Here is a 13685-nt window from a genome sequence, read left to right as displayed (position 1 = left end):
GACCGAAGAACGCTGGGCTCGAGAGGGGGCTGAATAGCGTAGCCGTGTTTCTTTCTCCTCTAACCGGCTCATCTGCGCTTGCCGAGAAAGCGTGTATCAGTATTGGGTGGCTTTTCCCGAACTGGTGCACGCTTTTTTCTGGTATATTGGAGTATACGCCCCATTTGATCTTGCCGCTCTCGAGGGTTCTTCGGAGTTACTGTAGCCAGTCCAATGCATCCGGGCAGCGCCGGGTGAAAAAGGACGCCAAGGAAGGGAGGGGATAAGTGAATGGGAACCCGGCTGCTTTGTCTAAAGTAAACGCAGCTTGGTTTTTCGCTTGCCCCTTTCTGGACTGGTTTGTTCATTTGTCCTTTCTGGGTTGTGCTTTCGCCGTCCTAGAAAGAAAGTACCGGGCGAAGGACGGCACCCTTTCTGAGGCAAAAACGGTCCTTTCATTGTTGCTCGCTCACAGTCTCCATCTTGGGCTCCGCCGCACGGAGCCGAATTGCGTTTTGTCTTGCAGGGTGAAAGGAGGCGCTTCGATGGCGCGTGTTGCTTTTTTCCCCCCACACGCGGGGACGCTCCCAGAAGAAGCCGTTAACCGTGCAAATCGGTCGACACCCCACCCCCCACGACCGAATTCGAAATAAACGTTCGGGTCAGATACCCAACCTCCGTGTTTTCCCCACCATCCTTCCACAGAAGAGACCTTCAAGAGGAAATACAGTAGCACCCTCTTGAGCTGATAAATCAGCTTCGATTGGGGTTTCGTAGGCTAAATAAATAAATGTTAGTTTTCTGCCAAGCGGCACTCTTCGGCTGACCCTTTCGCCTGCTTCTGTTGTTGCTGGGCTGCACGAGAAAGGGCGCCATTTCTTCTGGGCTGCGCTCTTTTAAAAGCCGAGGCGAAGAGGCAACATTGTCCCTAGCATAAAGAAAGGCGCCCTCCCCACCTCCCTAGAAGAGCAAAATCTCTCAGGAACAACGGCTAAGACCATGCCAGAAATCTTCTTCTTCAGAGGCATAGGGCGGTGGATTGGGTTCCTCAGTTCGTTTATGCACAGTTATGCACAGTTGCATATGCTCAGTGAAATTCAAAACAAACATTATATTTTACTTAGTTGAAAAACGCTCCAGAGGAGAGATGATAATTTGATTTTAGGATTATAGTTTTGGTTTTTCTGATCTACGGTCGAATTATTTATATTAATACTAACCAAATCTTGTAAACAAATTGTATTCGTGCAAACAAATTTACAACACTGTTTCACGTTTTAGTTGAAATGGAACCATTTTCAAAAAAAAATTCTTATCTTGAATTCCTCACTATTAGTGGTTTGTAGTACAATTAGATTTCTCATAAGATTTCACAAAAGTAAAGAGGCAGGTAATATATGCTTTGATGAGACATTAAATACATGCACTTACTGGTTTATAAAAAACTGCTCAAAATAACGTTGATAACATGTTCAGAGTTGCAGTTTAATAACATAGTTAAAGCATGGAAAAAAAGTTCCCTTTGAGACAGACCTGATTTCTGGTGATTTCATAGACATAGTTTGGAATCAATACACAGGTGGTTTGCCATCTCTTTCTTTCAAAATTATTTTTGATTTCCCGGTTGATTTCCCACTTAGCTGGGCAAGCAAGAATTTTTAAAATCAAATTAATTACATGGTGAAAAATGAAGATAGTACTGGTATATCTTTGCTTTACCTTCATCCATATATATGTACTTATTTGTTTTATCTAGAAATCTCAAGACTGGAAAAGTTTATTCTTGAAAATAAGCTTTATTAAAATGTATATTGAAAAATTATATCAGTATGATATCCTGCATTTGTCTTTCTAAAATGTTCTTAAATGTATAACATCAAATTGCTAATTTCAGGAATAAAACCTAAGGGGTGTATGTGGAGATATTTCCTAGTGATGCCAAGATGGCCAACTGCTCAGGAGTTATTTCAGTTTTCTCAAAATTTTAATTATAAAGAATTGATTTTTAAGAATCCATCTCTTGAACATGAAAAATATTTTTATTAAATCTTAAGAGAAAAATCTAGAAAAGCCCAATTTATCTAAAACTGTTATTTGACATTTTAATGCTGCCTTAAAAGAATGTATTCAAATGAGCAGGTGTTAGTTTTTCAGAACTATATTATTTTACTTGTAACTCCATGTATGGTAACAATTCAGATCTTTAATATTTTTTTAACAAAATTGTTATTTTTGAATATACTATATATTTTATTAGATAATCCAGCACAAGCATTTAAATATGTCAATATTTATGAATATATTTATGAATATCTGCTGTGTGCTTAGAACTATGGTGATTAGATTTTTGTTTTTGTATCTTAGGTTTTATATCTGTACGATTCATTTACTAGCATGGATTCTATCCCATGCAATAATTACTGCTGAATGGATAATGTGTCTGTCTGTATATTCGTTCGCAAGGATCCCTATAAAAGAATGCATTTGCAGGGGGCTTTAATAATATACAGAATTACTGTATACAGAGCAACCTCTTCCTTTTTTATATAAATATTTAGATTTTTAAAAAGATGTAAATAAAAAGGGGAAGGTCAGAAGAGATTAATGTTTCAATAATTTTTCTTGTCCCTACTCGCATATCAGCAATATTATATAATGCAGGAATTTATGTTTTTGTCTTGTGACTGGTAACATTTTTTTATTCCAACTCCTGTAAATGTCTAGGCTGGTCCATAAAATATATGTCTATCAGAGGAAATACTTGAAATGGAAGGGAGATTGTTCATAGTTTATTTAAGGATAACAAATTTCATTTGTTGTATTTTAGTCTAGTTAGTGACTGCTAATTTCACTTAAGTATGTCCCTTTGTAATCCCTTTAATTTCCATGAAGAGATTTACAGTGGGAAAATAGATGTCATCATACTTACAAATAAGATGTAAACTTTTGATAATACCTGATTTTAAACATCAAAATTTAGGAGATATGTATGTGTCCTTTCTGACTGTCTCCACTGATGAGCAGGATTTTTAAAAAAATCCATGACTGCAATGCAGGTCTGTATGGGGGAGTGGCTCCCTGCAAAAGCCCTAGCCTGTGTTTCAACCAATAATAGTCAGCTCTCTGCGGCTGGATTTGATTATGTGTTATTGATCTGAATTTTCTTTTTCAAAGGCTTCTAAACGCAGAAAAAAATCACTTTTTTCCCTTTAAGACAAGCAATTTCCTCAGCATATTTATTAAACAATAAATAAGGAATCATGATAAAAGACAATTTAATTCTTAGAATTTAGCAGAAGCAAATTAGACCTGAAATCATAACCTTTTAGTGGGAGAATGTGATTTATGATAGGTAGTCCAGTGGGATGAACCAGACAGCCTAAAGGACTGCTAGCTTATGGCCTGCTTAGCCAAAAGTCTATATATTCAGAATTGCCAAACAGAAGAAAATGGTAATGCTTGCAGAGAAAATATGAACTTAACAGCAGTCTCCATAGAATTTATAAATGGCATGCTTAACCTCAGGCTCTCACAGACTTCTCCATCCAGATTCCTCCACATTTTTTATCAAGAAATTGTCACTGTTTACAAGATAATTTTAATAACTAATTGAGGAAAGAGGACTTGATATAAGAGTTATTGCTAATGAGGAAAAAACTAGCTTGTTTTGTTTGGCTTCCCTTTGAAACATTGATTTCCTCTGCAGAGGTGTCAAACTGGTGGCCTGGGGGCTGGATGTGTCACATGCAGGCCATGCCCACCTCAGCTCCGCGAATGAGGAAAACATTACAAAACGTTATGTGATGGCAACGTGACGCGACGAGTTTGACACCTGTATGGATGTCAGCTCACTGTTTTAAAGCTTAATTGCAGTGAAAAGTGTTGATGTATATGTGCGTGGTAGAAAGTAATAAAAGTGTTGCTCCAAGAAAACATTTTAAAAACTACATGTATGGTGGTGTCCTGCCTGCTAGTACATAACTCATCTCAAGCTTAGTTTTGATTGTTCCCAAGGCTTCTACACGCATCCCGGGCAACTAGCTTTGCAGATTTTCAAATAAGCTTCCAAAGAATATGGCTGCTTTAATTTTTGAGGAAATGTACATTTGTGATAGCACACTTTTTGAAGTATCTCCTTTGTGTCAACTCGCGAAGCATCCCTGGCCTGAATATTTTGCATAACTGCCAAAAATAACCTGCTTGAAATCTGAGCTTTACCACCATTATACTCTTAAATGGCTGAAATAGGATCCATATAAGTGCCAATGATAGCAATAGTTAAGCAACTTTATATATAGATTGAGATAGGAGGACAATGCCAGGATATGGCCCTAATTCAAAACTTGAGACATAGTTCCAGACTTGGAGAAACTATGTTTTCTGAGTAGCGGCAATAATACTGATTGTAAGAGCCTGCAGAAAGTTTCTCTACCCTAGCAACTCCCGGGATTCCCCAACTACCATGGAATTGAAGTCTACACATCTTAAAGTTGCTAGGGTTGAGAAACTATATTATAGAGAATGCAGATTGTTAAATTTGCAGGGGCTTTGGGCAAAGTGTTTTCAAAATATGTTATGATTCTTGATTCAAATAGGCTCTTTTCTGATCTATATTGGGGAAGGTGATTTGCTGGTCTCAAATTGTTTAGGGTTTTGTCTTCCAAAAGTAATTTAAAAGTAGCTCAGTTACTCCTTTCCTTAATGCAATATGAACATAACCAGGTATCTTGCCTGGGCCCTGTGTTCTTTGTGGATGCCGCTTCTGCAGTAAAGAGTAGCTTCACATAAAGCTTTGGAATTATCTAAACAGGGAGACACCCGTGTGTACATTTACTAGCTGTTATCCAGAAAAAGATGATGCTGTAGTTGGTATGTCAGTGAAACTGACCTCAGAAATCATTTGTTAAGCCCCTAACTAATTAAGGAAACTAGATTCTTGCACAATAGTTTTGGTTAGGTTTATTGGAAAGAAAAAGATTACAGAACCTGATAAACTGGACATGAGTGTACTTTAGCTCATCTTATAAGTACATTTAAGTAGGTCTTGCCTGATGCCCTTGATCTTTTTACTTCATTTAAGGTGTAGCTAGTTAGCCTTTAGGAGATACAAAAGAATGTTCATCTCTTCTTTATCAATGTTAACAAAACATCTATTCTCACTCTCAAACTCAGAATTCTGTCACATCTGGGTCTCTAATAACAGTATTTGGAGCTAGAAGCACCTCCAAATTATATTTTTACTCTCTTGAAAGGATTTGTAGCCTCAACTAGAACAAGCAAATTTCTTAATTCCCATCTTCTGGAACCACTCATTAATAGCACTTTTAACTTTACAGGAGACTAAATTTATTATTTTTTAACATCCTGCTTCTATATGATAATGTTTTTATATAATGGCTATAACTCTCTCCCTCAGAACATAAGATATAAGATCTCAAGAATCAGTTCTTAATGCTAGTGGATTTGGAAGCTAACACTCTGTCTAACATGATCTGTGTAGCAATCTGTTTTCACTTCATGCAGATGCAACAGTTTTCTCTTGTTGACTGATTGCCTTTAATGTGTGACATGGCTTCCCATAAATGAGTTGACTTTTTGAGAGTGTGATAAGCACATTTTAAGCATAAAACAAAATATCTTGGCAGGATTAATGAACATGATCATTTGCCAAAACTAAATTCATTAAATACAGAACTGATAACAGTCCAAGTACTGATGAACATATTAAGGGATAAATTCATTGGTTTATCACCGATACATTTGTGTTTCTTTTCAGTACAGTAATGTACATCCAAATGCTTAATCATAGGTCACATTGCAACAGGCACTATAGAAAAGTGCTGAATACTATGGATATTTCTGGCAATATATAACTTGATGACATTTCTTGCCTTTAGGACACTCATGATTTGAAGTCTCTTGTTTTCATAGAATATATGATTAATTATACTGTTATGCTAACAAAAAGAAGAGTAATATAAGCAATATAAACACAAACAAAAATTAAGTTAAGGTCAAATGTACAATGCATAAAATGGAATATCTGTGATTAATTCTTATACATATGATTTCATGAAACAAATACCCTTCAGAAATACAGAGGTAACAGTCACCTTTTGAGATAAAAGCATATATTAATGTGCATGGATAAAAAAGAATAGAAGTGTTTCTTTTGTATCAGTAATTTTCTATTCTTTGTTAAAGTATATTTCAGTTAAAATATACTTATAATTCAGCAGTCAGATAGCAATAAAGAGTTTTACATTCTAAAATATCTTTACAATTGCATATCTTTAAATAAATCTACATAGATTGTCTACATAGACAATCCAATGCTCTCCAAATGGTTTGGGCTGAAGCATAAGTAAAGAATAGTAGAAGGCCTATCATTGATCTAACCAAAACTAACCAAATGAATAGATTAATTTGGAAATTAATAGATAAAACTAAAGCATTGGCGTTTTAGGTTTTATTTGTTATAAATAGCAGTTTAACAGTGAACCATTGCAATCAAAGTGCTATGTGATTGCAATGGCAATGCACCCTTGAATGGGGCAAATGATATTCACATGCTGCTATATACAGCCTTGCAGAACAGGTGGAAGCTGCATTTGGTGCAAATGGATGGTTAAATGGAGCATTATAATACCAGTCCTGAAAGCTCTACACCTTGAACTCCTGGGCCGACTGAAGGAATCAGTGTTTCCACACCCAAGGGCATTGCTGATCAGAGACTGTAAGTTATTTGTGTGGTGATGTGATTATTATATTATTGCACTTTTTAAATTTTATATTGTTTTTAATACTGTTTTTTATTATTTGCTAGGTTCTCAGAGTTCCTTGTTTAAAATGGCAACCATTATGTAAATAATGTTCATTTAAACATTACCCTTGTGCTTTGGGAGCTAAATTAATTAACAGCAGAAATTAATTAGCTCAATTTTCAATCCAGAGGAAATATTGTAACAAGAGTCAAGACGTTTGCAGATCCCCATTACCTTTGGAGGGAAATATAGGGTAGCTTTGTAATGGTGAGCATTCAAAGCTTGCCCTGCATCCCATCATTAAAATTTCTCCACTTTTTAGAAACTAAAGGCTACTACTACTACTTGTCTCCTCTCTGTTTTTACGAACTGAATGAGGAGGCAGCTCTGCTGCTCATCTGGTAGAATTTCTATTACTTTTTTCCTTCACCTGTTTTGTTGAAAAGCTAATGTGGAAAAGTGAGCACGTAAAATGCATCTGTGAGCAGGCATATCTTTTGAAGATTCTCTTATATAGAACTTGATTTTGAATTACCTTTGTATTTTTCCTCTCATGAATTCTCTTTACTTACTGAGATCTTCTGAAAATATCATTGTATTTTGGTTGGCACGCTTACTTATTTTATGAAAATAAAGTGGATAAAGTGTTCAAAAGTCATATACTTAGAGATTCGCTGATGAGAGTTTGGAAGAAGCACCGATTTAAATGGGATTATAAAATACCGCTATGGCTGGATCTTGGTCATACTTTGTGGAATACAAATATAATGTCACTCGGGGGTTTTTTATATAAAGAGGTTCTTTTTACAGATGCGGGCAGATGGCAGCTGAAGACACTACAGACACTGTTGGCTGAAGGGATTAATATAACTTGGCTACAATATAATCAACTTCAACAGAGATGGAAAGAGGACCAAAAAACTGGTATTATGTTGCATGAGGAAGAGTTGGTTAGACATATAAAAGAGAAAGGTCCAATGCATATCAAAAGGCTATATAATGTTTTGTTAGAAAGGGACTCAGAAACTGAACTGGTTAAAGATTGCATGATTAAATGGGCACAGAATTTTGCAGAACCAGTAATGTTGGAAACATGGGAGAAAATATGGGTTCAGAATGTTAAATTTACGCAATCGCAGAATTTGAGGGAAAATTTTTATAAGATGTTTTACAGATGGCATTTAGATCCCAAGAAATTATCCTGTATGTATCCTAATGTTCAGCCAAAATGTTGGAGATGTGATTGTTTAGATGCTACATATTATCATGTTTGGTGGAATTGTAAGAAAGTTAAGGCTTTTTGGATAAAAATATGGTGGGTTATGCAGAATATTTTGAAGAAAAAAATTCCATTTTCTCCACAATTGTTTTTATTGGGTATAGTAAAGGGTTTTACACAGGATGAAATTAAGTTGATTTTGTACATGATAACTGCAGCGAGATTATTGATAGGTAAATATTGGAAAAATGAAGCTTTACCCACTATCGAAGAATGGACTTTGAAGATGGCCAGTTTTGCCGAGATGGCGAAGATTTCAGCATATTTAAAAGATCGCTCACAAGAGACTTATGAATAGGAATGGAAAAAATGGATAGATTATGTGCAGAACAAATATCAAGTTAGAAAGTACCAAATAGTTTTTCATTGAAAGTATTATATAAAAATAGAAATGTATGAAAACTGTGAAGATAAAAAAAATTTTTTTTAAGGGGGTTTGAGGGGTTCAAGTTTTATAAAAAGGGGATTTTGATGGGATTATATTTTGTGGAAGTCAGGGGGGGAGGGTTAGGGGGGTTTGGGGGGGCTAGGGTGGGGTGTGGGGGCTGGGATGGGGGGGGAAATGGGGTGAAAATGTAATTGTAAAACTTTTGCAATAAAAAAATATATCATTGTATTATTTTTTTGATTCATGAGCTGTCCAGAGCAGGACTTCTACAGTGGTAGCTATGGAATTATTTCTTCACAGAGATTTCCCAGATTATACCTTCATATACTCAAGATGTATATTAGTAATATAGAAAAAGCAAAGTAGTATCCTATTTATAATGTCACTATCATATGAGAAGTTACTTTAAAAAGAACAAATATCTCAATTTCTCATTTTGATCTGGTGGGTTTGATTCTGTTCACTTGCTAATTATATGTAAATCTAACTCTATTTCCACAAAAGGCACAGAGTAACATAAACATGACATAGAATACTATACTACATGTCTAGAACAAATAGAAATAAATCCACTAATTAAAATTAAAATATACTACATCTCACCATTTATATATATTTATGTCATGTGACTAGTTAGTAATTACTTTTTTGGCTTTGAACAGAATTTAGTTGTGGGTAATTGTTCTCCCCAAATAGCCATTAACTCCCAAAGGGAGGAGTGGAATCAGGGATTACATGTGCAAAATGATGTATGACAGCTAGAACATTTATATGTCATTTTTTTATCCATAACTGTTTTTCCACTCCACAAGGTTTAAGTTACTGCATTTTGGCATGTTATAGAACTGTGAAAAGCAGAAGAATTAGTTTCCCATTCATACCAGTCCTAAGTTGTAGAAAGCTTCATGAGTAAAATAACTGTAGATCTGTCATTATCTAATCTCTATCTGACACAATTATATAAGGTGTAAAATGGCTAAAATATTTCAGTAACATCATGTTGAGTATAATTTTTAAAAGAGTTATAATACCAGAAGGTCCTAATAGCTGCACTTGAAAAAAAAATCAAGATTAAATGATTAAAGAAGCAGCCATGTATTATTTATTTATGCTCCTTTAATAGGAATGTTATCACCATTGAACAGTCTTCCTTTCCTCTGAGAAAGAAATCTATTTCAACTGCAACATGCTTTGAGAACATGTTAGAGTTTCCTTTTTGTGCACAATTATCAGTTTCTCCTAATACTTGCATTTTCCACAACAACAACAACAAAACAATACATCAAAAAATTGCATAACAAACCTGGATATACTCAGCATTATTGTCACCCTCATTCTTTTGTTCACAACTGGCTTTTCTGCCTGTGCTGCCATGTTAGTTAAAACTGTAAGAGCTGTTTTCACTAGGTTGATTTTTTGTTTGCTTTCAGTAAAAATCATTTCTCTTTCAGCAAAGATCAGGCAAATGGCTTTCAGTGAATTCTGAGATTCCCTTTCATCTGGAATGCCTGTAAGAGTTGGGTGGGTAGGTGGGTGGATAATTTGTGGCCCTCCAGATATTGCTGAGCTTTAATTCCTAGAAGCCTATAGAAGCGAGGCCGGAAATTGTAATTCAAGATTAGGAGACATATTGTGTATTTCTAGTCTAGATTCCCTATTAAGTACATGTTTGATATTTAAAACTACTTTTCCCTTTTGTTTTCCCTGGGTAATAAAAGCTAGCAATCTGGGTCATGTACTAGATTCCTCTTTTGTTGTGCTAGTTACCTGCTGTAAACAATCTTGACAACCCTTGCCGTTAATTTTACCTTTATTGTGCCACTGGCAAGAACTGATGCTGCAAACTAACAAAACCGCAGTCTCTGTGATGATTATAGTCATGTTTTTGTCCTTTCCCAGCTTTTAAATTTCCAACCCTCTTCCTTTTGTGATTTTGCTACTTCCATGAAATATATGGAATCCATGGAATTTCAAAACTAAGTAGCCCTGCACCTGTTAAAGCTGGTAAATGAAATAGGATTTACACAACAAGATAATGCAGGAGGGGGAAACTTGATCTTTTTCATTAGTTTAGGGTGTCAGTTCCTACCTGATATCATCACCTGATAGGATGGCATAGCTCAGTTTTGTCTGGGCTTAAACTGGGATTTGGGGGACAAGACACTCTTATTCCTAATTTACCCTCCCTTTTACCATAACTCCAGTCTGAAAAAAATTGGCTGCTCTTTTTCAGTGTCCAGAGGAAGCTTGTGGCTAACAGCAAAGAAGTCAGTGCTTCCTTGCGTGCCAGGCCAACATCCTGTACAAAGGATGAAAAAGATGCAGCTGCTTGCTTGGGATGGTGATCAAAAGTCACAGGGTTCCCCCCCTCCCAAAAAAACCATGCACCTTTTTTGGATCAAATTAAGACACTACACTTCAATTTAATTAGACACTTCAATTTAATTAGAAAATAAGCAACAGCAATTCTATCCCACCCTTGCCCATTCTAGTTTTTGCTTTATCTTAAGCTGCTTCAAGCACTATCAAGTCAATGATAGTGAAATTAATGAAGCTGAAGTTAAACAGGAGACTGACTTAACATTCTAACCATGGGTTTTAAGGGTATATAGAAAGGGGCTATAAAGTAAATTTCAGTGCCAATGATCAAGATATTATCTGAGAAGAAGCAAAGCTACTGTCTGTTCAGTTGTGCCAACAAATTTTCTTGGCCCTTCCCCACACCCTCAATTTTTTTTTTTTTTTTTTTACTGAAGGCTGGCTATTTCTGTGTTTAAAATATCCCTTTTAAACTGAGCTTGTTTTTCTTATCTGAATTTTGCTTTACCTGGTTAATTATTAACTCCAAACACTAGGAAGCTACTCAGCAACTCATTCAGGTGGAAATTCAGAAGGTTGCAAGTAGGAGATGGAAGATCATTTGTACATAACTTGTCCCATTAAATCATATATTGATTTCAAAATTGGATTAATAATAATCAGCCAGTCTCTATACATCTAGAAATAGATGTGGATCATTATTCATTAAATCAGCTTTAGAATTAAAATCTATTTTAAGTATGAAAAGGAAAGTGAACCCATAGAATGGAAGTGATTTCTTTTAAACCCTCATCTTTAGGCTATTCAGCATTAAGAGATTATATAAATAAATATTTAGCAAAATGAATACAAAATCTATGAGGAATCACCATTTGCTCAGGAAGGAAACTTATTTTGGCTGTGCTTTGGGCAAGTTCCTGTCTCCTGAATACCAAGGTACTTCATATAAAAATGCAGCCTGAGGCATGGCTCATAAAACTTGCTATGCAATTAAATGAGTGGTTTCTATTGGAAATAAAATCGGTATGTTGCTTGAAATCTGAATTAAGCCAAGCATAAACAGACAGCAGTTAGCACCAGCCATTCTCAAAGCAGCAAATAAATAAAGGCAGTCAGGAAATAAAGCTATTTTTTAAATTAAAAAGTGAGCTTAAAAATGTTTTAACCTACAGTCTAGTCCAATGAGTGGCTCTGTGAACCATGACAGAGAGATGAGCACCGTTCCTATATTATAGATAGGTTTGGTGCATGAATTTATCCAATCCAGTACTCTCTCTCTCTGCTGCAGGAATAAGGCAACGTGAGGCCCACAGATATCAGCATATCCCTATATAACTTTCTTGACACTGACCAAGTTATTCTCCCACTTAATTAAAAATAAATGTAAAATTAAGAGACTGGGTGTACTGCAGGACAAAACACCATTCTTTCATTCAGTTTGACAAAGGATCTAATGATAGAAATGGTAGAATGATAGAAAGCCTTCCTATGGAATTACTTTGTCTTCTATTTAGTAAATAAGAATTGGGGCCTGGTCCTGCCCAATGTAGCAGATATTTCATGAACCAGTAAGTCTTCTATGGCAACAATTTTGTGAATGTACCTACTACCTGTTCACAAACACCAAGCTTTGAAAATTTGTCTATCCTTGCTTTTCTCCAAATATTAGGGCTAACTAACTAATGGACTGCAAGGATCCAGATGACTCTTATTAGCATTACATAATTACCTTTTTTCTGTGTCCTATTTTTGTACCCAAGACCTGGTAGCTGTACAAATGATGAATGCCCATTAAGGTCTTAGTTACAGCTTTTCCCCAGCATTTTTGGTAATTTGAGGACATGTTTTACATGTAAAATACATGCTATCTGAAACTGAATTATAATCCTTGCTCACAGGGGTGCTATGTAAACAGTCCTTGCCAGAAGATAATGCTAAAAATAAGTCCAACATCATTCATTCAGCTCCAGTTTCAGATATTTTCTTAGTGATTTTTATAAATCCGGCTGCTGTTTACAGTTTATCATGTTTTGCAAATCCAACCAAGTATAGTTTATTCAACACACCACAATTAAGCAAAGCATGGCTAATACAAATCATGCAAACTGGATCTATTCCAGCATATATAAACTGAGTGCTAGATGTATTGAGGGTGAACGGGGAGGGTAGCAACAGAGTGACCTATCTGACACCTTGTGCTAAATCAGGGTTGGATTAATAAATGGTTATTGAATTAGTCACATATAGCTGTCTTTAGAAAGCCATAAACTACAATGATGGGTTCATACAGCATATGTTGTCAAATAAACAATGATAAATCCAACTTGTCTTCTGGGATAACTATCCCCTTAGTACTAGAGTATAAAAAGGACTGATGGCCATTAGCAAAGCACAATCTACAAGAGGAAAACTTTTCACTTCCAGGCAAAATGAAATGTTCATTGCCTGTGTTAGATTTTTTCAGATATTCAGATTCTAGTGACAGAATGAATTTTTGAGCACATGGAGGCATGTTCAGAACACTTGTTGGGAACACCTTTAAATCAACTGTATTTTTTACTCCAATTTTTGTCTTTATCTGAAGACAAATGCACTCACTGAAGATATTTATTTTATTTATTTATTTTTTAAATTTTTATACCGCCCCTTCTCCTGAAGGACTCGGGGAGGTGAACAGCCAAGGTTAAAAAACATCCAATACAAACATTAAAATGCATTTAAAACAAAATTAAATCCAATGGCTTTCCCCAATTTAAAACCCCTTACCCATAAAATTAACCAATACAAAAAATTCTAAGCCAGCCCGGCTTGCCGAAATAAAAATGTTTCAGAGCCCGGCGAAAGGTTCGGAGGTCTGGGATCAGTCGTATCCCTGGGGGTAGCTCATTCCAGAGGGTGGGTGCCCCCACAGAGAAGGCTCTTCCCCGGGGGGTCGCCAGTCGACATTGCCTGACCG

Source organism: Pantherophis guttatus, chromosome 1 (genome assembly GCF_059756535.1).
Source record: "Pantherophis guttatus breed Tessera chromosome 1, ASM5975653v1, whole genome shotgun sequence".
NCBI lineage: Eukaryota > Metazoa > Chordata > Lepidosauria > Squamata > Colubridae > Pantherophis > Pantherophis guttatus.
This window is presented reverse-complemented; position numbering follows the sequence as displayed.